This window comes from Lithobates pipiens, unplaced genomic scaffold, assembly GCF_037356315.1.
Source record: "Lithobates pipiens isolate NorthernLeopardFrog02 unplaced genomic scaffold, aLitPip1_a1.2 Scaffold_8, whole genome shotgun sequence".
NCBI lineage: Eukaryota > Metazoa > Chordata > Amphibia > Anura > Ranidae > Lithobates > Lithobates pipiens.
Genome location: NW_027507903.1, coordinates 233,580,020 through 233,607,632, shown reverse-complemented (window position 1 = coordinate 233,607,632; position 27,613 = coordinate 233,580,020). Strand labels below are relative to the sequence as shown.

At 45.2% G+C, this 27,613-nt stretch overlaps 1 protein-coding gene across 1 annotated transcript in view; it reads left to right on the top strand.

The window, feature by feature from the left end:
- Positions 1–24,692: 24,692 nt before the first annotated feature.
- Positions 24,693–27,613, top strand: part of NAV3 (neuron navigator 3) — an 873,011-nt gene continuing 870,090 nt past the window's right edge. The window contains exon 1 of the mRNA XM_077474065.1: positions 24,693–24,966. The gene's annotated coding sequence lies outside the window, so the exon portion shown is untranslated. The remainder of the gene's footprint in view (positions 24,967–27,613) is intronic.

The window sequence follows — 27,613 nt, the reverse complement described above, 5'->3', positions numbered from 1 at the left end:
AGGCTTGAGTGCGGTACAGTCTGCTGTTCTGTAAGGACCGCTATCGGTCCACAATAGATAGGGTTGACGTGCACCACTGCTGACCGCTGCCCTATACTGCAGCAGTCCTTCAGCGGTATAGGGACTGACGTACAGTCTGCTAAACACTAATACACAACCTGCTTGGTCCACAAAAGTTCTTATAAGGACTGGTAACTTGGTATAGGGTGCTACGGTACATAGGCTTGAGTGCGGTACAGTCTGCTGTTCTGTAAGGACCGCTATCGGTCCACAATAGATAGGGTTGACGTGCACCACTGCTGACCGCTGCCCTATACTGCAGCAGTCCTTCAGCGGTATAGGGACTGACGTACAGTCTGCTAAACACTAATACACAACCTGCTTGGTCCACAAAAGTTCTTATAAGGACTGGTAACTTGGTATAGGGTGCTACGGTACATAGGCTTGAGTGCGGTACAGTCTGCTGTTCTGTAAGGACCGCTATCGGTCCACAATAGATAGGGTTGACGTGCACCACTGCTGACCGCTCACCTATACTGCAGCAGTCCTTCAGCGGTATAGGGACTGACGTACAGTCTGCTAATCACTAACACACAACCTGCTTGTTCCACAAAAGTTCTTATAAGGACTGGTAACTTGGTATAGGGTGCTACGGTACATAGGCTTGAGTGCGGTACAGTCTGCTGTTCTGTAAGGACCGCTATCGGTCCACAATAGATAGGGTTGACGTGCACCACTGCTGACCGCTGCCCTATACTGCAGCAGTCCTTCAGCGGTATAGGGACTGACGTACAGTCTGCTAAACACTAATACACAACCTGCTTGGTCCACAAAAGTTCTTATAAGGACTGGTAACTTGGTATAGGGTGCTACGGTACATAGGCTTGAGTGCGGTACAGTCTGCTGTTCTGTAAGGACCGCTATCGGTCCACAATAGATAGGGTTGACGTGCACCACTGCTGACCGCTCACCTATACTGCAGCAGTCCTTCAGCGGTATAGGGACTGACGTACAGTCTGCTAATCACTAACACACAACCTGCTTGTTCCACAAAAGTTCTTATAAGGACTGGTAACTTGGTATAGGGTGCTACGGTACATAGGCTTGAGTGCGGTACAGTCTGCTGTTCTGTAAGGACCGCTATCGGTCCACAATAGATAGGGTTGACGTGCACCACTGCTGACCGCTGCCCTATACTGCAGCAGTCCTTCAGCGGTATAGGGACTGACGTACAGTCTGCTAATCACTAACACACAACCTGCTTGTTCCACAAAAGTTCTTATAAGGACTGGTAACTTGGTATAGGGTGCTACGGTACATAGGCTTGAGTGCGGTACAGTCTGCTGTTCTGTAAGGACCGCTATCGGTCCACAATAGATAGGGTTGACGTGCACCACTGCTGACCGCTGCCCTATACTGCAGCAGTCCTTCAGCGGTATAGGGACTGACGTACAGTCTGCTAAACACTAATACACAACCTGCTTGGTCCACAAAAGTTCTTATAAGGACTGGTAACTTGGTATAGGGTGCTACGGTACATAGGCTTGAGTGCGGTACAGTCTGCTGTTCTGTAAGGACCGCTATCGGTCCACAATAGATAGGGTTGACGTGCACCACTGCTGACCGCTCACCTATACTGCAGTAGTCCTTCAGCGGTATAGGGACTGACGTACAGTCTGCTAATCACTAACACACAACCTGCTTGTTCCACAAAAGTTCTTATAAGGACTGGTAACTTGGTATAGGGTGCTACGGTACATAGGCTTGAGTGCGGTACAGTCTGCTGTTCTGTAAGGACCGCTATCGGTCCACAATAGATAGGGTTGACGTGCACCACTGCTGACCGCTGCCCTATACTGCAGCAGTCCTTCAGCGGTATAGGGACTGACGTACAGTCTGCTAATCACTAACACACAACCTGCTTGTTCCACAAAAGTTCTTATAAGGACTGGTAACTTGGTATAGGGTGCTACGGTACATAGGCTTGAGTGCGGTACAGTCTGCTGTTCTGTAAGGACCGCTATCGGTCCACAATAGATAGGGTTGACGTGCACCACTGCTGACCGCTGCCCTATACTGCAGCAGTCCTTCAGCGGTATAGGGACTGACGTACAGTCTGCTAAACACTAATACACAACCTGCTTGGTCCACAAAAGTTCTTATAAGGACTGGTAACTTGGTATAGGGTGCTACGGTACATAGGCTTGAGTGCGGTACAGTCTGCTGTTCTGTAAGGACCGCTATCGGTCCACAATAGATAGGGTTGACGTGCACCACTGCTGACCGCTGCCCTATACTGCAGCAGTCCTTCAGCGGTATAGGGACTGACGTACAGTCTGCTAAACACTAATACACAACCTGCTTGGTCCACAAAAGTTCTTATAAGGACTGGTAACTTGGTATAGGGTGCTACGGTACATAGGCTTGAGTGCGGTACAGTCTGCTGTTCTGTAAGGACCGCTATCGGTCCACAATAGATAGGGTTGACGTGCACCACTGCTGACCGCTGCCCTATACTGCAGCAGTCCTTCAGCGGTATAGGGACTGACGTACAGTCTGCTAAACACTAATACACAACCTGCTTGGTCCACAAAAGTTCTTATAAGGACTGGTAACTTGGTATAGGGTGCTACGGTACATAGGCTTGAGTGCGATACAGTCTGCTGTTCTGTAAGGACCGCTATCGGTCCACAATAGATAGGGTTGACGTGCACCACTGCTGACCGCTGCCCTATACTGCAGCAGTCCTTCAGCGGTATAGGGACTGACGTACAGTCTGCTAAACACTAATACACAACCTGCTTGGTCCACAAAAGTTCTTATAAGGACTGGTAACTTGGTATAGGGTGCTACGGTACATAGGCTTGAGTGCGGTACAGTCTGCTGTTCTGTAAGGACCGCTATCGGTCCACAATAGATAGGGTTGACGTGCACCACTGCTGACCGCTGCCCTATACTGCAGCAGTCCTTCAGCGGTATAGGGACTAAGAGTTTTGTCACAGGGTCATTTAAAAAATGACATGCAGAGGAAGAGGCAGGCCCTTCCGCAGGGGTGGTAGGGGTAGGGCAGGAGCAACAGGCTTGAGCCAAAGTGGGAAGTTGCAGAAGGTGCGTTCAATTACTTTAAAGGATGCACCAGACTTGGTTGAGTGGCTCGCTCAGCCTTACTCTTCTGCACCCTCCTCATCCTCTCGATCTGCACCCTCTTCTTCACTCTCTGCTATGTGCACCCCCAAAGACACTACCACCAACAACACGACCACCACCACCACCACCACATACCTTCCGCTTGAGTCACTGGAATTATTTTCCGATCCATATCAAGAGGACATTTCTGATGCGCAGCCACTCTTGGTATTGGATCAGGAAGAGGAGGTAGCAACAAGCGCTACTCAGCAGTCTGACGCCAGTACCCAGATCAGCCCAAGGAGGAGGTTGGTCCCCGGTGTTGCTGCCTACTCTACTTATAGCGGTGGGGAAGGTGACGTTGATGATGACGTGTCTAGTGATGTCACGTGGGTGCCCACAAGAGAGGAAGAGGAGGGGAGTTCAGAGGGAGATATGGACCAGCAGATAGGGAGGAGAAGCAGCAATGACTTACATTGCACAGCAGGGACAAAGCAGACTGCAAATGTATCAGGAGCGAGTCATCGACCATGTACGGTCACATCTGGCGCTCCCAGGACACCGGCACATGGCTCCGCAGTGTGGGCTTTTTTTAACGTGTCCGCTGCTGACAATAGCGTTGCCATCTGCAATCTTTGCAGTCAACGCGTTAGTCGCGGTAAGCCCAATACTCACCTAGGGACGACCGCCTTAAGAAGGCACATGAGCAGCCATCACCGAGCCCAGTGGGAGCAACGGAACACACAAAGCCACACTGCAGGCTCTCACCGTCCAGCCTCGTCTTCTACTTCTCCTTCTCCTCTCTCCTCACAATTGTCCTCCACTCCACCTTCCATCACGCCAAGCTCACATTTTTCTGCAAAAAGGCAGGCTTCCGTGGGCCTAATGTTTGAGCGTAAAAAAATGATGACGCCGGATAACCCTCTTGCCCAACGGTTGGCGGCTGGCTTGTCAGAACTCATAGCCCGCCAACTACTGCCATATAAACTGGTGGACTCGGAGGCCTTTCGCAAATTTGTGGCCATTGGAACACCACAATGGAAGGTCCCAGGAAGGAAGTATTTCTCAGAGAAGGGCATCCCAGAGCTATATGGCCATGTTCAGCGGCAAGTGAATGTATCTCTGGCACACAGTGTCGGTGCCAAGATACATCTGACCACAGACACGTGGTCTAGCAAACACGGGCAGGGAAGGTATATCAGTTTTACTGCCCACTGGGTGAACCTTCTGACGGCCGTCAAGCATGTAACCCGTGGCACCCGTGTAGATTTGGTTTTACCGCCACGGATTGCATGCAGGCCTGACTCTTCTTCTCCTCCTCCTACTCCATCCTCCTCCCTCTCCTCCTCAGCTGCCTCCTCCTTTTCCGCTGCTAGCGTCTCTTCCACTGCACCGCCCAAGCTCCCCAGAACCTATTCCACATGCCAGGTGAGACGTTGCCATGCCGTGCTGCGTCTGTTGTGCCTGGAAGCAAAGAGCCACACTGGCCCGGCACTCCTTTCAGCTTTGCGTTCACAGGCAGATGAGTGGCTAACACCGCTCAATTTGACAGTTGGTAAAGTGGTGTGTGACAACGGTGCCAATCTGCTTAGCGCATTGAAACAGGGCAAAATCACGCACGTGCCGTGCATGGCACACGTCTTAAACTTGGTCGTGCAGCGATTCCTTGTCAAATACCCTGGGGTCCAGGACATCTTGCGGCAGGCAAGGAAAATCTCGGCCCATTTCAGAAGATCTTACACGGCCATGGCTCGCCTTGCTGACATTCAGCGGCGACACCATCTGCCGGTCAGACGTCTTATTTGCGATTGCCCGACGCGATGGAACTCAACCTTCTATATGCTTGATAGGCTGCTCCAGCAGAAACGTGCAGTTAACGTCTACCTGTATGAACTCTGCGAAAGAAACGGTTCTGGGGAGCTGGGTTTTTTTTCACCGCGCCAGTGGCTGCTCATGCGCGACACATGCAGACTTCTGCGGCCATTTGAGGAGATCACCAAACTGGTCAGTCGCAGCCATGGCGCCATCAGTGACATGGTACCTTATGCCTTCTTTCTGGAGCGTGCATTGCGTCGTGTCATTGATCAGGCTGTGGAGGAGCAGGAGCGGGAAGATGAGGAAGTCGCAATGCTGGATGAATTCCCAGGGGGGGCTACTCTATCTGAGACAAGTCAACAACAGGAGTCTGATGAGGAGTCAGAGGAGGATGGTGCCGGGGCGGATGAGCAGGAGCAAGAAGAGCATGCTTTAAACCTTTCTGGGATCCCTGTTGTGCGAGGATGGGGAGAGGAGAATGAAGAGGACGACATTATCCTGGATGATGAGCAGGAGCCAGGCCACCACACCGCTTCCACTTTAGTGCAAATGGGGGCCTTCATGCTCCAGTGTTTTAATAGGGACCCCCGTATAAAAAGCATGAGGGTCAAGGACCAGTACTGGGTGGCAACGTACTTAGACCCCCGGTACAAACACAAAATGGCGGAAATGTTACCGCCGTCGCAGAGGGCTGTCAGAATGCAGCACTTCCAGGCCTTGCTTCGAGAAATGCTGCATTCTGCTTTTGCGTGCGCTGGCAGAGGAGCAATTCCCACTCCCAGAGAAGGATTTGCGGGTACCAATCCAACAGCGCCTGCAAGAAGAGGCCGGTTTGAAGATGTGTTGGTGACTTCGGATATGAGGTCATTCTTTCAGCCGACCCATCGACAGGTGTCATCCGGATCCAGCATCAGGGAACGCCTAGACCGTCAGGTGTCCGACTACATTGGGTTAACGGCCGATGTGGACGCTCTGAGGAGTGATGAACCCCTAGACTACTGGGTGGGCAGGCTTGACCTCTGGCCAGAGCTTGCCCAATTTGCAATCGAACTGTTGGCTTGCCCCTCATCCAGTGTCCTGTCCGAAAGGACGTTCAGCGCAGCAGGGGGGATTGTGACCGATAAGCGTACTCGCCTAGCTCACCACAGTGTTAACTACCTCACATTTCTAAAAATGAATGAGGCATGGATCTCGGAGGAATTCAACACATGTGATCAGTAGACCATGTATATGTCTATAAACAATTTTTGGAATCAAGCACACAGACCTTCTTAATTCATTTGGCTCACTTCCCTGACCCAAAAAAGCACACCGTACTATATGCCCCTACCCTCCTCTTTGAAGAGGTTGAGCGGTGTCATATTTCTACTGGGGCTGCTTATTATGAGGGGTTCCCACCATCCCTGTGCTGTGCTGACTTCCTCCTGGGTGTTCTTATTATGAGGGGCTCCCACCATCCCTGTGCTGTGCTGACTTCCTCCTGGGGGTTCTTATTATGAGGGGATCACACCATCCCTGTGCTGTGCTGACTTCCTCCTGGGGCTGCTTACGGTGCTGCTGTCAGCGCTGTATGTCACGGAGCTGCTGTCAGCGCTGTATGTCACGGAGCTGCTGTCAGCGCTGTATGTCACGGAGCTGCTGTCAGCGCTGTATGTCACGGAGCTGCTGTCAGCGCTGTATGTCACGGAGCTGCTGTCAGCGCTGTATGTCACGGAGCTGCTGTCAGCGCTGTATGTCACGGAGCTGCTGTCAGCGCTGTATGTCACGGAGCTGCTGTCAGCGCTGTATGTCACGGAGCTGCTGTCAGCGCTGTATGTCACGGAGCTGCTGTCAGCGCTGTATGTCACGGTGCTGCTGTCAGCGCTGTATGTCACGGAGCTGCTGTCAGCGCTGTATGTCACGGAGCTGCTGTCAGTGCTGTATGTCACGGAGCTGCTGTCAGCGCTGTATGTCACGGAGCTGCTGTCAGCGCTGTATGTCACGGAGCTGCTGTCAGCGCTGTATGTCACGGTGCTGCTGTCAGCGCTGTATGTCACGGAGCTGCTGTCAGCGCTGTATGTCACGGAGCTGCTGTCAGCGCTGTATGTCACGGAGCTGCTGTCAGCGCTGTATGTCACGGAGCTGCTGTCAGCGCTGTATGTCACGGAGCTGCTGTCAGCGCTGTATGTCACGGTGCTGATGTCAGTGCTCTGTATTACGGTGCTGCTGTCAGTGCTCTGTATCTCCTGCACCCTCTTGTTTGCCTACCCTGGTCCCTGACCTTCCCTCTCCTCCATTGCCTTCATTAGCTCCATAGTCCTGAATTGTCAGAACAATTTCCCAAATAAAAAAAAAATGCTTGTAGTTATCGATCCCAAATTCACCTCATACATGTATTATGCTATTGTCCAGGTGGTGGGACTACGTGCTACCCCCTAATAATTACCCCGTGGCCGCAAATTCGACCTAAAGGTTTGCGAAATTCGCCTCCCATTGAAGTCAATGGAGCCCGCGGCGAACGGTCGTTTTCGCGAACGTTTGTGTCCGTTCGCGTTTCGCGTTCGCGAAACGTCCCGTCGGAAGTTCGTCCATCACTACCGCTGACCACCTTAAATGTGAAAACAAGTGATAGGCGAGTGGGGGGGTTATTTGCGCTGACGTTGACCACCAAAAATGTGAAAACAAGTTGATAAGCGGGGGGGGGGGGGGGGGGGGTTTGGGGTGCTGCCGCTGACCACCTAAAATTTGACCGACCATGTGAAATACCTCCAAATATGTGAGAGATGACAAGCCGGGGGGGGGGGGGGGGGTGAGGTGTCCTGCCGCCGACCAGCGAAAGTGTGCAGGTGATAAGTGATAACACTGCTGTTAAGAGGGGGGGTTCTGCCGCCGAACAATGAAAAGCATGGCTTACCTGCTCCTCCGCCGGAAGCGCCACAGAGCCATTTTTTGGGCAAATGAAGCGCTGCGTCTGCAATCTCGGGATTGCATAGACGTGGTGCTTCCCATATTGCACTGCGCCCAGCGCCAGGACACAGTGCACTAAAGGACATTTAAAACTTTTTTTTTTTTATAGGGGGGGGCGGCCCCTATGGACAGGCCGCCACTGTTTCCAGTTCACTTCATTGGGTTTCTTATGGACATTTTAATGGACTTTTCCTCATTTGCTTCATGGATTTATGCATGCACTGATCTATGATATGCGTTTATGATTCATTCTGGTATACTTATTATGGGTATATCGTGCATTTATTTTGTTCATGTGTTGGTATATACATGGTTTATTTGTTGAGGTTATTGATACACAGTCTATTGGTATATCATCATTCACATGCATTGTTTTATGATTCTTGGTTTTTTTATATGGTGGTTTGTGCTGCACTCTTTTTTTTTTTTGCATTATTGGTTGATTTTTGGTAAATAAACAATCAGTGCCAGCAACAAGCAGCCTATTTACCATTTTTAGAGATAGCACAGAGGACCCCTTTTGCTTTGTGCTGACTTTTGCTTGACAGTCAATAGAAAGTGTTCATATCACTAAGGACCCTTCCTCTCCACAGTGAGAAAGAGAAAAGTCTTGGGACCATCTTGTCAAGTGACCACAGATTTTTAAATAAAAGAGGGATTTGGCTTATTTTTCGTGCTGCTCTTGCAGCAATTAGTAAAAGGGTAAAGGGTATGGTTTGTTAGGGAGGGAGGGAATCCCTGGCTGGAGCATAGCCTAAAGCAAAGTAACACGGGTACCAGTAGCAGTAGTATTTGGACTGTAATCAGCAGCGATGGAAGCACACCAGAAGAGGGACTGAGAAAGGAGGCCCACAGGATGAGTCCCAGAAACTGGGCCTTAGAAGATAAGTACAGATAATGCTCGGGCACTCAGTCAGGGGCAGGTAAAGGTACTCATAAAGATCAAGGACATGATCAGATGGCAAGCCAGGGTCAGCACTGATGGATGGCAAGGACATGGTCAGAAGCCAAACCTGGGTCATTCACCAGGAGAAAAAGTAAATAGAGTCAGGCAGCAGGCCGAGGTCATTACCAGGAAGAAAGCAGAGCATAGTCAGAGTCTAGAATCCAGAAACAGGGTCAGGAGCAGGCCGGGTCAGCAACAAGAGGTCAGATAACAAGAGCAAGAGCACAGGAACACAGGTCACAGAAGAACATCCAGCAATTAACACAAGTCAGGGCCTCCTTTAAATAGACAGCTTGGCACCATTCCTGGGAATGGGCATGCACCAATGCTCATGGACTTGCTGCACAAAAATGCACTAAGGTGTCAGTACACTCTGGTTACTAGCCAGAGCGGTTACTGTCAGAACCAATGTATGGACACCTGGACAAGAGCCTAGTGGCATGTATTATTTAAAAACACCCAACTGCCAAGGGAAGGCCCTCCCACGCTGATAACAGTTCTCCAGTTCCAGTGGGTTGGGGCTTTGTTCTTGGATCCTTTTAGCTGTTGGTCTGTGTTACTGGACCTATCCCGGACTTCACTTTGAGGCCCTGTTCACACCAATGCGAATTAGATGCAGGTTTCCCTGCATCCAATTTGCATAGCAGGAGAATGTGACTGGCTCCCTATGGAGCTGGTTTACATATCTCCATTGCGGCTGCGGAGCGCACTGCACAAAAACGCTGTGTGTCTTTGGCTCAATTTCAGGAGCAAATTCAGGCATAGAATCGTCCCTGAAATGGGGAACAGGGACCCACATCGCTCCTGTGCAATCCGCAGTGGGTTATAGTGTGAACCGGGCCTGAGGATACGGTCTATGAGGACAATTGGACAGGATGTTTGTGTTCTGTACTGTTTTACTGAAGTACTAAATTCTCAGCTTGACTCTGTTGTTCCAGTCTTATAGAGACTATGCTATGCAATCACGGTACCCTGAATGAACCACAGAGACATTGTTATAGAGAGCCCATGTTTGTGGAGCTTTCATTTTTCTGCAGGGTATGCATGTTTTTTGCTATTCTGAACCAGTTTTGCATTATTGTTTTCAACTTTTCACCTGATTAGTAAACTGCAAGTTACACTCTATAATTGCTCCCTATCTCATCATGTGACTGATTCGATCACCATAACTAACCAGACAATACCCATTTTCAGATGGTGGCGTCAGTGATGGCAGCCTCTTTTTTCTCTCACTCCAAGCTTCTTTTAATACCTTTGCTCACTGTCACTGTCATATGCTGCTAGCTGACCTTCATTAAGCTTTTGTACTGCTTGTAACTTGTTGAAGGGTTGCTGAAGCATAATAGCAGGTTTTTAAAGTTACAGTGAGCTCTTCCATGATCTGTAATAAACCTATCTAAACTGGAGCCAAAAATACTACTTTAAAGGGGCTTTGAGAAAGCTATTGTTTGCAAATATTTTGCAAAGCTTTCTGCTTACATCTTATACATACATTTGCATACATCCTATACATATACCTTATACACAGCCGTGGCCAAAAGTTTTGTGAATGACACAAATATAAATTTTGACAAAGTCTGCTGCCTCAGTTTTTATGATGGTAATTTGCATATACTTCAGTATGTTATAAAGCGTGATCAGATGAATTGTAATTCATTGCAAAGTCCCTCTTTATCATAAAAATGAACTTAAACCCATAAAAAACATTCCCACTACATTTGTGAAGAAGGCTTCAGGGTGCCCAAGAAAATCCAGCAAGCGCTAGGCCATCTCCTACAATTGATTCAGATGCAGGATCGGGGCACCACCAGTGCAGAGCTTGCTCGGGAATGGTAGCAGGCAGGAGTGGGTGCATCTGCATGCACTGTGAGGCGAAGACTTTTGGAAGATGGCCTGGTGTCAAGAAGGGCAGCATAGAAGCCACTTCTCTCCAGGAAAATCATCAGGGACAGACTGACATTCTGCAAAATGTACAGGGATTGGACTGCTCTGGACTGGGGTAAAGTAATTTTCTCTGATAAATGCCCTTTGGGGCATTCGGAAAAAAACCTTGTCATGAGAAGAGAAGGTGAGTGCTACCATCAGTCCTGTGTTATGCCAACAGTAAGGTATCCTTAAACCATTCATGTGTGGGGTTGCTTCTCAGCCAAAGGAGTGGGCTCACTCACAATTTTGCCTAAGAACACAGCCATGAATAAAGAATGGTACAAAAATGGTACAAAACCCCAGAGAGCAACTTCTTCCAACCATCCAAGAATAGTTTAGTGAGGAACAATGCCTTTTCCAGCATGATGGAGCACCTTGATATAAGGCAAAAGTGATAACTAAGTGGCTTGGATAACAAAACATAGAAATTTTGGTTCCAATGCCAGGAAACTCCCCAAATCTTAATCACTTGCCGCCCGCCATATAGCAAAATGACATCGGCAAAGTGGTCTCGATATTCTGTCCAGACATCATATGATGTGATCAGGATAACAAGCCGATGCACTCCCCCGGGGGCACGCATCACAGCAATCGTTGTTGCGCCGTGTCAATCTGATGGAGTCTCTGACGGATTGCGTAATTACCACGTGATCATCCCTGTCCAATCACAGCTGATCACAATGTAAACAGAAAGCTGTTTATTGGCTTTTCCTCACTTGCACGTGACAGACGCGAGGAGAGGGAGGGTCTGTGCTGATTGTTTACACTCGATTGCCCACCCAGGATCACCGGGGATGCCACCAGGACCTTCAAAGATGGCCACCACTGGTGATCACCAGAGATGGCATCCCTGGTGGTCATGGGTGGCAATGTGTGCCCACACACGATGCCAATCAGTGCCTACCAGCAATACCTGCTGGTGCCTCCTAATCAGTGATGTCAATCAGTGCCATCTATCAGTGTCAGTGCCACCTATTAGTGCCCATCCATGCCCACCTATCAGTGCCACCCATAAGTACCCATCTGTGCCACCTGAGTGCCCATCTGTGCTGCCTATGAGTGCCCATCTGTTCCACCTCATCTGTGCTTATCAGTGCCTGGCAGTGCAGCCTCATCAGTGCCCATCAGTGAAGGAGAAACATACTTATTTACAAAATTTTATAACAGAAATGAAGGGAAACTTTTTTTCAAAAATTTCGGTATTTTTTTGTTTGCTTAGAAAAAAATAAAAACCACAGAGGTGATAAAATACCACCAAAAGAAAGCTCTATTTGTGAGAAGAAAATTATACATTTTGTTTGGGTACAGCGCAATTGTCATTTAAACAGTGACAGCCCTGAAAGCTGAAAATTGGTTTGGGCAGGAAGGGAGGAAAGTTCCCTGTATTGAAGTGGTTAATCCCTTTGAGAACTTGTGGTCAAGAGGTGGGTAGACAAAAAAAAAAAAAAAACTTCTGACAAACTCCAAGCATTGATTATGCAAGAATGGGCTGCCATCAGTCAGGATATGGCCCATAAGTTGATTGACAGCATGGTGTTGGGAAAAAAAGGGTTAACATTGCAAATATTGACTCTGTGCATAAACTTAATGTAATTGTCAATAAAAGCCTTTGACACTTGTAATGCTTGTAATTGTACTTCAGTATACCATAGTAACATTTGACAAAAATATTTAAAAACACTGAAGCAGCAGACTTTGTGAAAATGAACATTTGTGTCATGCTAAAAACTTTTGGCCACGGCTGTATACATATTCTTATAAAAGCTGTCGCCTTTATGTCAACAAGGTCAATCAGCAGTGAGCTTACCAAACACTTTATACATTTAGAAAGTGTTGCAAAGCATTTCAGCAAAAACTTGATAGATTTCTTGATGTCTATCAGCAACTACCTTTTAAAGCATCGCTGGAAAATGCTTCTCAAATACTTACATAGCTTTTGGGAAGCAATCACATTGACCTCTATTAGAAGGGTTAGGAAATCTCACCTGAATTCAACACTTGTCAAAAATTGTTTGCATTCATATCAGCACAGCCAAATGAAGCAGTACGAATGCTTTTCATTAATGCAAATGTGTACACATTCACTTACATTTGCAATGTTATGCAAAGCATTGGGAAAGCATTATAAAGACTTACATAACATTGATGTGAACAGGCCCTTATGGCTAGCCATATTTGTAGCTAAACACCACAGCTAAGACCCACCTAAGCATTGCTGAGGTTACCTGCAATGCATGTAATGTTAAGCCCCATACACACTGTTGGATTTTCTGTTGATTTTTGTCTTCAGATTTACCAAAACCATATAATATGAGGTCAAACCTTAAGAGTTCCAATGTGTATGTGATCAGACAGGCCCTTGGACTACATGGTTTTTTGGTAAATCTGAAGACAAAAACCAGCAGAAAATCTGATAGTGTGTATGGGGCTTTAGTTTTCTTAGAGGACAGCTTTGGAAAACACTGATGTATACCACAGTGATGCCAGCCCCACCACAATACAAACCATTTACATCTACACTTTCCAAATAACTCCAAATCAATCTCAGAAAAATAGCAACCGTTACATTTTCTAATCATGGTTTTCCAAGCCAGGTATTGTATTTGATTTAAAATAAAAAAAGGAGCAGGACATGTCTGGCCACTCTTTCTCCTCATGTCACAGCTCAGCAAGTAGCAACTACCAAGAAGACACATTAATCTCGAATGATGCAATAGAAGCTTACATTATTTTCTCCATGTAAGCTGTGTTGTCAATCAGCTTGATGCAGTGAGTACAGAAACACATTTTCCATGGTGTTAGTCGTAGGATGGCATATTGAGGATTTTTTTTTTCTTCCCATTGCAATTGGCTATATTTTGTAAAAACAATATATTATTTTTCAATAGAATGAAGCTCTTCCTTAAACGAGCCTTCAGGTTTGCTTACAAATTTTTCTCTTATTACTATTTTAATATAAGGAATGTAGCATCCATTTCCTCTAATAACATTTTCAGGAATTCAGTTATACAAAGGTATAATTAATGTTTTGTCCCACATAGTCACAATTTGCTGAATATCTGTTCATGTCCAAAGTACATCCTTGATGACTGGTCATTGAGGTGCAAATTGTTATAACCACCAGATCAATGCTTTTTTTCTAGTAGTCTTCAACGCAGAGAGTGAGCTAATGGAAATTGTGTGATTGTTCAGAACAATCTATACCTACTACACGTTCAATATGTATAAAAACATTGATCCCAACAGAAAGAAGTCAACTCAATTAGATTTCTAAAGATCTGCAATCGCTCATAACTCAATGGCTAGATCAGTGAACTCATCTAGACCAAATTAAATTCTTCCTGGATCACCCGATTTATGGAGCATAGACTGAAATATTAGAAATCAGTGTATATTTTCATCTCATGTACTGTAGGTCCAAATAATTTTGCAAGACCTTTCCTAGCATTAACAAACAAAAAAAAAAAGATAATTAAATGTTATGCCTTGTTTAGAGCTGCACATTATTTATATTGGTGCACTAGGAGAGCTCTTGTAGTGACTACAATGGATGATGCCAAACAAAATCCAGATCTCAACATAAGAAGTCACTAGCACTGTCTCCAACAATCCTGTTTATTGTGAAAACTTAAAGGGGTTGTAAACCCTCATGTTTTTTTTCACCTTAATGCATTTTATGCCGGGGCCGAGTCAGGCATTCGTGTCTGTGGACGCAAGTGCTGGACTCGGGAGCACGCTTTTCCAAGGGGTTTATCTGATTCAGGGAGGAGCCACGAGAGCCACTGGGGGACCCCAGAAGAGAATGCTCAGGGCCACTCTGTTCAAAATGAGCTGCACAGTGTAGGTAAGTATGACATGTTTGTTATTTAAAAAAAATAAAAATAAAACAATTCTTTACAATCACTTTAATGCCACATTAGTCAAAGGTTAGTCAAGCTCCAGTGTCCACCAGCAGGTGTCTCCCAAGAGCCAGAAGGCTGTAATAATCAGCCACACCTGGGTTCAGCCATTAGGTGACTATTTAAAGCTGTTCCGCCCTTTCCCCATCGTATCATTATTCTGATTGCCGCCAGTTATGCATGATACCTGTCCTGAAGCTGCCTGTAGCCCGCTGCCTTGCTCCTTCTTGAGTACCTAGTCATGATCCCCCCCTTCTTTGTATCCCCTGTACCCTTGTCCCTTATATTGTATTTTGTATATAGTCAGTGGTTAGGGTCATCAGTTATTTTGTCTTTGGGGTTTAGCTCACTGTTTGCTGAATATGTTTATTGGTGTCTGTTCACTGGTAATAAATGTCACTTTAAGGATATTTACTTTGGTCCCAGTTGCCTCATGTAGCTACATGTCTGGTCTCCTTGCTGCAGTAGTCAGTAGAACAGCCCACGGTTCAGCCATATTGGCATGTCCAGATTTAGATCTTGGGGGGGGCCTGGGGCACTTCACATTGCAGGGGCCCTTATACAAAGGGTGGGTTTACATTCTCAATGAGAGTCAAACATTTTTAAAATGCATGACACAATTCTGAGGTCACAGGTGCCCACACAAGTGCAGTTATAATGTAGGTGTGATTTGCTTGATCTGCAAAAATACATTTTTGAAAAATTAAGTTTGACATACCAGTCCAGGGTTTTAAAGATAACAGGCAAAATAGTACTTCCCAAGATACATTTAATAAAAGAAAATAAGGTTTTTGTTATACATTTTATATATATATATATATATATATATATATATATATATATATATATATATATATATATATATTTTTTTTTTTTTTTTAATTGTTATATATATTTTTTAATATTGTCTTATATAATTTGTGTATAGAGGTTGGACCCTTCTGTCAGGGGGGCCGGGGGGGAATTGCCTCTTTTGCCCCATTTTAAATCTTGCGCTGCATATCAGCAGGCTTCCTGTATCTGCTGCAAGTATATGCAGGCACCCTTAGACACTCTATTGCCATACATTATCACACAGTTGTGAATGGGGTTAGCGAACTTACCCTAAGGCTACTTTCACACTGGGGTGTTGCGTGCACTGGCAGTAAAGTGGCGCTATATTTAGCGGCGCTTTACCGCCATTTTAGCAGCGCTATTCAGTGAAAAAGGGTTAAAACGGGCGCTTTAGGAGCGGTAAATACAGCGCTCCAAAGATGCGGCTTGCAGGACTTTTTGACCATCCTGCAAGCGCACCGCCCTCAGGCTTTCACACTGGAGAGACAGCAGCGGCTGTATCAGGGTGCTTTGCAATCGCTATTTTTAGCGTTGTAGCGCCTCCAAAGCTCCCCAGTGTGAAAGGGGCCTAAGAAGAATATTATGGGAAAAAAAAATCAACTCACTGGAAAAGAAAGGCAGGCTTGGAAAAGCTGATCTGAAAGGAAGAATAGGAGGACCAGCAATAAAGATGGCTGGATACAGTCACAGAAAGTATGAAGGTAACATTGCAGAGATTTAGGCTGTGTTCACAATAGTGCGATGCGGGAAACCCTTGCGATTCAGTGCCAGTTCCCACATTGCACACTGGTTCACACTGCCCTCTGCGAACTGCTGAGGGTGTCAATGTAAAGTTAATGACACCCCCAGATCGGTTAGCAGATTGCAGTGCAAACTCTCAAATTTTGCAGGAATTGGATTGCATAGGTGTGAAAGCCCATGCGATTTGATTGCACTGCAGACCAAAAAAAAAGGGCCCTGCACCATTTTGGAGCACATGAGATGCGATTTCAGCCAGTTTGTATGGCTGAATTTGGAACGCACACACAATCGCATGTGATCTGCACAGCAATGCAGTGTGAATCACATGCAATGTCTGTTGTTGCACAAGTGTGAACCCAGCCTGATGATCTAAGTAAAAGACAATATCCTGCGGAAACACTGTCTATGTGGAGGGGGGGGGGGGGGGTCTCATTAATTTGATTGCATGAATAATAAGCGATATGAAGTTGGGAAGTAGTAGCTTTTTATTTATTTTTTTGTAGAGAAATGGCCAGATAAAGAAAAGCACTACTGCAACTATATACACCTATATTACTACTACAAGTGTCTAACATTTGGGGCCATGGCACCCACATTGTCAGAATTGGCAATGATCTACTCACACAAGTAGGAAAAGAGCATATATATTTTTGCATAGCAAGACCGCAGAGCTCACACTGTAAAAACATTGATTATCAGACATGCAGCTGAAACAATATGTCAACCCAGTACCTTAGAGATATAATTTGTTGTCATCTGGGCTGAGTATGGTTTACTAATAAAAAGGGGATGGATTTCCATGAATACACCATAAGAGAGGATGAATCCACTTTCACACCCAGGCAGGTCATCATGGAGCAGACTCAGTGATGTTGTCTATTATTAGAACTACAATATAAGAAAATGGCTGACATCACCCTTACCGTAAGTCTGCTGTATCACATCCCATACTCCTGGATGACTAAGACCTAGGAGTGGAAACGAGATGTAAATCAACTATGACATCTGATAAAGCAAAGCACATTGCAGCAACCTAGAAATATATATTTTTTATTTTTTTTTTAATTACACTCTACAAGTGGTATAAAAAATGTTTATTCCAAAGGCTACACCTATTTTAGTGAAGATGTCCTTGCTAACAGGTTTCCTAGCGCTACCAAATTTCCATCTCGTTCTCTCTCACAGCTTCCCACCAGAATGGCCATTTTCCTTCCCATAAAATGTGGGATTAATTATACACCTGCTGGTATTAACCTCCTAATTACTGGAAGTCCTCCAAACACTTGAGAGGTTAATCAGGAACAAGGTCAGCTGTTGTGGTCACACTCCATTCCTTTTTTCAGCTGCTTCATTCTCTGCAGCTGGCGTTACAAGTCACATCCTTAGGGCAATGTCAGATGGATGCTTTCAGTGCCACATCTGACTTAATTGAAAGTGCAGTTGCATTTGTTACAGTGTAATCTGCCAGCATAACTGTGGCTTACATGGCTTCCTGCGAAAATGTTTAGTATGATTCCCACCATGAAAATAGGAAATCTTGCTTTTTGTGTTGTTGTTACTGCTGTTATCCAGTCTACATCTAAGTGGTTATCAGCAGAATAAGGCGATCAAGTACTACAGATAAACTGCAACAAACATTGAGCTGTCATACAAATCAGTGAATTGCAATTGTGATTCAGTGAACAATTGCAGTGAAGTGCATTAAAGGACTAGCATGGATTGTACTCCAAAGGTGTATTTTGTGGCCTATAGAAAACAATTGAAATGCATGACAATAGGCACGTAGTGCACGTTGCTGTACTTAAGAAATAACAGCAAAACATTTCTAAAATTTTGGTAAAGTTAGGGTGAATTATAACTCATTTCAGTTTTTTTTTTTTTTTTTTACATCTGTATCCCATTGGGGAGATTTCCCTTCATCTCCTGTCCCATAACCACAACAGGAAGTGAAAGGAAGTCGGCATGGCACTGCGCTTAATTACAGGCAGTGAGACATTGCCCGATGTGCGGCTGCAGAGATCGGGAAATGTCTCACTGCCTGTGATTACCGCAGCGATGCGCCAACTTCCTGTCCCCATTCGAAGATTTCCCCTCTATTAAGCCTAGTACACATGATCAGAAAATCGGATGAAAAATACCACTTTAAGAGTGATCGTACAATAATCTGATCTTTAGTACAGCTTTCGAGAGCCAGTCACGACAGTTCATTTAACATTATCTGAAGGGATGAGCATGAAAATTTTTCTTGTACAATCTGGTATTTTCGTTTAATCAGTGTTCATCCATAAAAAATTGGAGCAAAACCACACATGTTCAGAAAGGAAAGAATACGTTACAATACAATATAACACATTACATCACTTCCGAAATTGTATTCTGTTGTACAAGAATTTTTTTAAGTTGAGACCCCTTTCACACTGAGCGGTGCACTGGCAGGATGTCAAAAAAAGTCCTGCAAGCAGCATCTTTGAGGCGTATACACTGCTCCTAAAGCTCCTAAACCCTTTTTCGGCCGGTAGCAACCGAAAAGCGCCGCTAAAATGATGGTAAAGCGCCACTAAAAATAGCCACCCTTTACCGCCGACACCCAGGCGCTGTGAGTGTGAAAGGCCTCTTAATAACCTCTTAATTTTCGGTATGAGACTAGCATGCAATGGAAGATCATTTGTCTGATTATTCTTATTGTGTGTATGAAGCTTTACTGTTCTGGTGACAACTCAAAATTTGGGATTTCCTTTTCACTTTCAGACCGTTTTCAAACTGAAAAATACTGACCCCCCCCCATCAATTGCATCCTCACTGTGCCAATCAAATGCAGCCACTGTGCCCGTCATATGCAGCCACTTGTGCCCATCAAATTCAGCCACCTGTACCCAACAAATGCAGCCATCTGTGTCCAGTAAATGCAGCCACTTTTGCCCAGTAAATACAGCCACTTGTGCCCAGTAAGGCTGGATTCACACCTATGCATTTTTATTGCTTTTTGCATTTTGCAGATTTGCACTACAGTCCATTTAACATGGTTTCCTATGGAACACGTTCTGTAGTGCAAATCTGCAAAATGCAAAAAGCACTAAACCTGCATAGGTGTGAATCTAGCCTAAATGCAGCCATCACTTCACTAAACCCTCCTCCCCCTGCGGCTGGTCCGGCGCCACTTAACGCTCCTCTCCTGGAGTGACAGGACTCTCCTTTGGCGGCTCGGCGGCTCTTCTCCTTGGTGGCTGTTTTCCTCTGAGGCTCTGCGGCTCTCTTCCTCCGCCATGTGTCCTCTGCCGCTAAAGTGTTAGGCATCCTAATGCTTTGGCCAGTCGGGAGACAGGTCTCACTGACCTGTCTGCTGATTGTCAGGTAGGAACATTGGTGTGAAAATAACTAAAATTAATTAACTAAATCACACAACAGGGTGGGATCAGGACGCAGTGCCCTGTGCCCCGAGCCCACCCTATTTTGAAGCCTATTAGTGCCTTTGGCTCTAATCATGTGCTTCAAAATACAAACCCCCCCCACTTATCCCCACCATAGTATTTCATGTGTCCGGCGTCTTGAAAGGGGCCGGGCACATGGATAGGGAGGGCGGCCCACAATGTCACGGGCCACCACTGGGTGGTGTTAGTGGCCATAAAAAAGCCAGGAGGGGCCTTCTAAGTTGGGACACAGGAGCCAAACACCCCAGAGCTATCTGGATGAATATGGGCCTTCAACAGGACTGCAACTCTGGGTGGGGTAGTCCAAGGACCCGCTGTAGTTGCCTTGACTATTTTATGGTCTGCTGCGGGCCATGAGTGGGGTATAAAAGACTTTTTAGGCCAAGCTTGAGTCCTCTGAGGTGAATACTAGTACACGTGTGTGTGTGTGTGTGTGTGTATATATATATATATATATATATATATATAGTGAGCGAAGTGAGCGGGACGTTTGTCTCCTGCCCCCACCCCACAGTTAGCCCATTCACAAAGTGCAGTGCGATTCACACATGAACAGTAGGAAACCAGCTGTGAAGCCGCAAGGCTTGAATCGGCGCCAGCACCTGAGAGGTTAGTTAAGAATCAGCTTGGGCAAGGACACTGCTGGATGCATGTACAGGTACTGTAAGTGTCCTGATAGTAAAAATCAGCAGCTACAGTATTTTTAGCTGCTGACTTTTATTTATTATTTGGGAGGGGGGGGGGGGGGTTGGGGCAGATCTCCTCTATAAAGAGCTGGGGGAGGAGAAACAGGAGTACATTGATCCTTCCAGTGAATGGCTGTGGGGGGAGGGGCGGCCCAGCACAAGTCTGATCATTGAAGGATAGGCAGGCTGTTCCCCCAGCACAGCCAGAAGACTGGCCACACTGGGATTGGTGTAGCCTGTAAAAAAAAAAAAAAATGCGTTTTCATTTTCTTTCCAGGGTTTCCAAAAACTTGTGGAAAAAAATTACATGCCTTATAGAATATACATTGAGGTGTTTACTTTCCAAAAGGGGGTAATTTTGTGGATGTTTCCATTGTCCTGGTGCTCCAGGGCCTTCAAAAGTGTAAGAGGTAGTCAAAAAATGAAATGTGTAATTTATGTCCCTAGAACGCCTGACATTGCGCCCTACATGTTGGGCTTCTGTATGTGGCCATGCTGTGTAAAAGTCTCACACATGTCGTATCACCATAGGAGGAGTAGCAGAATGTGTTTTGGGGTATGATTTGTGGTATGCATGTGCTGAGTGAGAGAAATAACCTGTTATTTGTTATTTCTTATTTGTTAATATGACAATTCTGAGGGGAAAAAAAAAGAAAAAAATTCTTCATGTTGCAAAGATTTGTGGGAAAAAAATCACAACTTCAAAAAACTCACAATGCCTCTTAATAAATACCTTGGAATTATTACTTTCCAAAAAGGGGTCATTTGGGGGGTATATGTACTTTCCTGGCTTGTTAGGGTCTCAAGAAATGAGATATCAGGTGAGGTTAGTTTTCAGTGATTGGTGCCATAGCTTGTAGACTATAAGGCCGCGTACACACGGGCGGACTGTTCGTCCAACTTTGTCCGCTGAACAGTGTTTGGGCGGACAGTCCGCTCGTGTGTGGGCTTTCAGCGGACAGTTTCAGCGGACAGTTGGACGGACAAGGTTTTTCGGAAATTCCGTAAAACTGTCCGCTGAAACCTTGTTTCAGCGAACAGTCCGCTCGTGTGTAGGCTTGTTCGTCAAACAAAGTTGCGCGCATGCTCAGAAAGGATTTTCACGCCGAAAGCTATAATGCAGTGTATAGGACGTTGTATTTTTCGTCCCGTCGTACGTGCCGTTCACGTCATCGTGCACGGTTTCAGCAAACTGTTCGTCCGTCGTGTGTGGCCATGTCCGTCCATGCTAAGTTTGAGCGGACTGTTTGCCGAAACTGTTGGACGGACAAAGTTGGGCGAACAGTCCGCGCGTGTGTACGCGGCCTAAGTTTCACACAGACCAAATAATATACACTGATTTGGGTTATTTTTACCAAAGATATGTGGCAGTATAAATTTTGGCTAAAATTTATGAAGAAAAATTACAAATTTGCTACATTTTATAACCGAAACAAAGAAAAATGCTTTTTTTATTTATTTTATTTTATTAATTTTTCGGTCTTTTTTAAATTTTATAGTGCAAAAAATAAGTAGTGATCAAATACCACCATAATAAATCTCTATTTGTGTGGAAAAAAGTTAAAAAATTTCATATGGGTAGCATGTTGCCTGACTAACTGTCATTTAAAATGTAAGAGCACTGAAAGCTGAAAATTGGTCTGGTTAGGAAGGGGGTTTAAGTGCCCAGTGATCAAGCGGTTAAGTGCGAACAACACTAAATGAATATAAAATAATAATAAAGGTAGGTGCTAGCCCTTTAAATTGCACAAATATGAACTTAAAATGGTGTCAACAATCAAACAACGTCCATATTATATGCAACTAATCATTGAAAATGTAAAGTCCGTAATATAAGTAGATGTCCCCAATCACCGTGCCAATAGAAGTATTAGTAGATGACAAATTCATGAAAACAATGCGATCCACCACGTGTAGCCACACTCCTTACTAACCAGACTCCTGCAGCCACAAAGTAAATAAACTTACTACACTATAGGGATTTTTTCTGGTGAGTGCAAATCGGCAATGAAGTTTATAAACTTACTGGATCCAGCTTTCCTGCATCCTGGGTTATACCTTTAACATTTGCAGGCTACTTTGTGGCCACATGAGGGAGGCTGGTGAGTGAGGAGTGTGGCTGCACGTGGTGAATCACGTTTTTTTTTAAATGAGAATTTGTCACCTAGTAATACTTCTACTGACACGATGATTAGGGACATCTTACTTATATTATGGACTTTACATTTGGTTGTATATAATATGGATATTGTATGGACATTGATTGTTGACACTGTTTTAACATGCTGTGGTATTTGTAGGGTTACCTTTTATCCATTTCTATATGCATGCTGGAAAACCAGCATCTGACCCGCATCCGATCAGCACTCAAATCCAATGTCTGCAACCACAATTAGTGCGTTCTAGTGGGGGGAATAGAATACAATAGCACAGTCCGTGAGATTGCCGCACCAACATTGCTTGTTTTTGGTACAGTGTGTATACCCAGCTTTAGTTAATGAGAGGAAGCACTCTAAAGGGGACAATTGATATAAGAGAAGACTCTGCTGGGAACACCTGATGTAAGAGGGGACTCTGATAGGGACCCTGATGAGAACTCCTGATATAAATGGGAACCCTGATGAGAATTTCTGATATAAGAGGGGACGCTGATGGGGAACTTCTGATATAAGGGGAGACTCTGATAGGGACCCTGATGAGAATGCCTGATGTAAGGGGGGACTCTGGGGACCCGGATGAGAACTTATAATGTCCAATCACCCCTCAATGTGGTGACAGAGGTACAAGGCTGAAAAAAGCATGGGTGCCGGTAGCTTGATAGCATGTGACTGCCACAGTCAGGGATGTAGCCAAGATGAGCCCAGGACATACACCATGAGACAGAAGTGTGGTCAGGAGGCACGCCGGGGTTGGTACCAGGGAAGCAGGTAGGAGCAAAGTCCAGTAGCAAGCCAAGGTAAGCACCAGGAGATTAGGCAAAGAATAGTCAGAGGCAAGCCGAGGTCAGAATCCAGAATCCACAGAGCAAGGTCAGGAACAAGCCAGGTCAGCAACAGAAGATGTCAGCACCAGTAGGAACATAGGAGCATGGATCAGGGGAAGCTGAAGAATATTCAGCAGTTAGTATCCAGCAGGGTCTCCTTTAAACAGTCCACTTGGCGCCAATGCATGAAGACATGCGCTCCAATGTGCCTCCGTGTTAGTGCATGCTGGACATTAGCCTGAGCTCGTCTGTGTGCTAGTATATGTGCACGAGCATCAGCTGCATGGGAATGAGTAGCAGCTGCAGGAGAATGAGCATTAGCTGCATACGAATCCAGCAATTAGCTGCATGAGAATTGGCATTAGTTGAACTAGCTTCCTGACAAGGGGACTCTGGTGGGTTCCCTGATAAGAACTTCTGATGTAAGAGGGGACTCTGATGGGGAATCTCATAAGAGCTTCTGATGTAAGAGGGGACTCTGATGGGGACCCCGATGAGACCTCGTGATGTTAGAGGAGACTCTGATAGGGTCCCTGATAAGAGCTTCTGATATTAAAGGAGACTCTGATGGGGACCCCGATGAGACCTCGTGATGTTAGAGGAGACTCTGATGGGGTCCCTGATAAGAGCTTCTGATATCAAAGGAGACTCTGATGGGGACCCTGATGATAACTCCTGATGTTAGAGGAGATTCTGATAGGGATCCTGATGAGAACGCCTGATGTTAGAAGAGACTTTGATGGGGACCCTGATGAGAACTTCTGATGTAAAGGAGGACTCTGATGGGGACCTTGATGAAAACTCCTGATGTAAAAGAGGACTCTGATGGGAACTCCTGATGTAAGGGTAGCCTCTGATATAAGGGAACAGAGGTTCTCATCTAATGACAGCCTAATCCATATCCCAGCACTCCCTGTTTGCTCTGCACTACATGTCAGGAGGTCCATCCAGGTGATAAATCACACCATGTGACAAGCTGTCAGTAAGTGACACACAGCAGTGACAGATGCCCCCCTGACTTTTTTTTTCGTTTCTGCACCCCCAAATCTGACCCTGATGAACTGGGATCTTTTCTATTTGCCTGCAATTCAGCTTGCATGTAATATTTTCTTCCCTATCAGTGTGACATGCTTGCTGTAAATGAACCCTGCCAAGCCTCTATAGACAATAGTAAAGCTTTATCAGGGCAGGCTTGAATGAGTTAAGCCCATTGATTTGTACAACCCCCCCATGCTAATAGTCTCCCCTGCGTGTAAGTCGTCTGTGGCCAGGCTGAGCACCTCCTCAATGATCTAGTGTATGTGTGTGTGTGTGTCTGTATGTGTGTGTGCTGCTGCTATTGTGCCTGCATAGCCAGCCACAGCGCCACTCTCCGCAGAGCTGTGAGCCCAGCCTGGTGTGAGGATGGATGGTGCCTTCCAGGCTCTGGCACGGTGAGAAGTCCCCTGGAGGGGGCTACACACAGCTATAGGATCCAGGGACTGGCTCTCACATACACACAGGCTGGCTGCCTGCTCCATCCCTTGTCATTAGGTGAATGGGATATACAAGGCACAGCTACTCCATTGCCATAGGAACCTGCTAAAGGCTCACCAACCCTGGGATTATCCACAGCACCTGGAATGGCATCTGTCAGGTAGTCTACCCCTCTTTTGTCTCCTGCACATGGACACATCTTTTGTGCTGATCTGCTGCTGGCTTGCTGGATGTGTAGGATGGAAGCAGCAGGAGGACTAGAAAGTGTTGCTTGTGGGTATGTTAGCAGTGCCATGGTTAGTGGTAGTGGTGGGTGTGTGATCCTGGGTGATCCTGGGCATTGTGTGCTGTGTACAGGGGACCTGCATGTCACTGCTGCTGCCATGGATCTTCTTCCAGGAGGATCCAGCACTTTAAGCTGCTGATTACAAAGCATGTGATGATATGTATGTTGGTGTGTGCCTCATCTCCTAGGCACATGCTGCCCATAGTACACTCTATCCTAGTGCTCCATCAGATCAGCTATTGATCCAGCCAGGGTTATTAGCAATTAATCATCACACATACACACAGGTCATGCTAGAGCTGTGCCTCTAATTAGAAAATGCAGTGCCAGTGACAGTTGAAAGGTTCCGGTAATGCAGCTGTGTTTGTGATCAATTGTTTTATTTTTTATTTTTATGTTTTTTGTTTTTTTAATGCCAGTTTAGGAAAAAAGCATTTAGATTTTCCTCCCTGTAAAGAGACAGTCACATCCTATTTTTTGTTTATTTTTTCCTTGTTTTGCTACACAGATCCTGTTTTTTTTTTAGGTTGCTTTTCAAACTGTAACAATGTGAATAAAGGCAGTTATCTGATGGCAGACAGCATGCTAGAAACTGAATGAAGTCTTTTTTATTGTGACAGAGGGTCTAAGCACAGGTATATAGGACAGGAGCACAGACTGTATACAGAGAATATTGTTTCTCTCTTTTTTTTTATTTATTTTTTTATTAAGTATATCTTAAACATAAGGCCTTTATGGCCCATTCATATTGTGTTGTTTGCAACGCACGCCAACGCGTGTGCAGGTTGTCCCGATGTTGGTGTTGTGCAGTTTTGTAGCGTGATTTGGAAAATATGACCTGTCCCTTTTTTTCCCTTTAAATGGTATTGTGAAGTGTGTGGAATAGTGTGATAGCACATCATAACGCATTACAACGCACTTAAATCGCAAATGCATGGTGTAAATGAGCCGTATTTAAAATTTTATCATGCTCCTTTGTAAAATAAAAACTCCTTTGTAAAATAAAATGACATCATGGTTAGCTTTTAATTTGTCTTAAAAAAAAAAAAGAATTAAACATGCGAATTGTGAGCTTTGACCCAAATAATGCACTAAAGTTACCCTAAACCAGGGATATGCAATTAGCGGACCTCCAGCTGTTGTAAAACTACAACTTCCATCATGCCTCTGCCTCTGGGTGTCATTTTTGTGGCTGTCAGAGTCTTGCTATGCCTCATGGGACTTGTAGTTCTACAACAGCTGGAGGTACACTAATTGCATATTCCTGCCCTAAATGAATCCGGTGTGATTTTGTTCCCAAGAAAATGGAGGTTGTGAAATAAATCTGCTATACATCAGCCAACATCCCATTCTTGAATATGGTACGATTTTTTTTTTTTTTTCGTTCAGCAGTTCAGATGCGGTTCAGGTACAAATTTGTATGACACTGGAAATCGCACCTAAACAAGACTGAAAATCGCACCAGGCTTTTCTTTTTTTTTTAAACGCACTGTGGCTAGCCGGCAAATATGTGAACCCATTCCATAGAAAGCCGGTTTAGTTCACGTGTCATGCGAATTGATTCAATGCGCATCCAATTTGCATATATGTGAACCGTGGCTAACCGCCGCCTTAAGCCTCGGTTCACACCAATGCGCTTTTTTTAATGGTTTTTGCAGAAACGCACTACAGTCCATCTAACATGGTTTCCTATGGGACACGTTCACATCTAGTTTTTTCAGCAGCTGTTTTTTCGCAAAGGGTCAGGGGCTTTTTTAAAAGGAAAACAGTGTGTTTTTGGTTAAATAGACTTCAATGGGGAAGTTGCAGAAAAGCTTGAAGTGGGTTTTTGCCACAATTTTGCATTTTTTAATCCACCCAACAATAAATTGGTAAAAAAAACAAAAAAACATAAAAAAATGCAAAACACATAAAAAGAGAGCGAAAAATGTGCGTGCAAATACACAAATTCACTGCAAAAAGCACTGCAGAAACTGCAGGTGTGAACCAAGTAATCATTTTTCATTAGTCTAAAAAAATCTGTAACATGACACTAAAAATAGGTGTCGGTAATTGGTATCTGCGAGTACTTGAGAAAAAGTATTGCTACTCAGTCCTAAAAAACTGGTATTGGTGCATATCTACTAAACAACATACCAATTCTCCAAAAATAACCCATACACTACCACTACTTAATGCTTCTTACTGTGCCCCCTTGTAACCTCCCCTGTGAGCACCCGAACCTCTCCTTTTCCCCTCCTCATATCTGTTTGTTTGGAACGAGCAGTACACATTAACTGTGGTCACATGCACTGCTATATGCGTACTACAAATCCCAAAATCCATCTTGGGGGCAAGCATGGGAGGGTGGCTGCATTTCTACATACAGTGGGCACCATGGAGAACGAGCCTCCCTCTAATACAGTAGGAAGTCGGATCACAGCAGCAAAAAAAGGAGATTTGGAGGAGGCTGAGAGCAATAGAAGGTACTTTTTGAGTTAAAATAGAACATCACTCTCCCAGTCAACATTAATTATTTTTA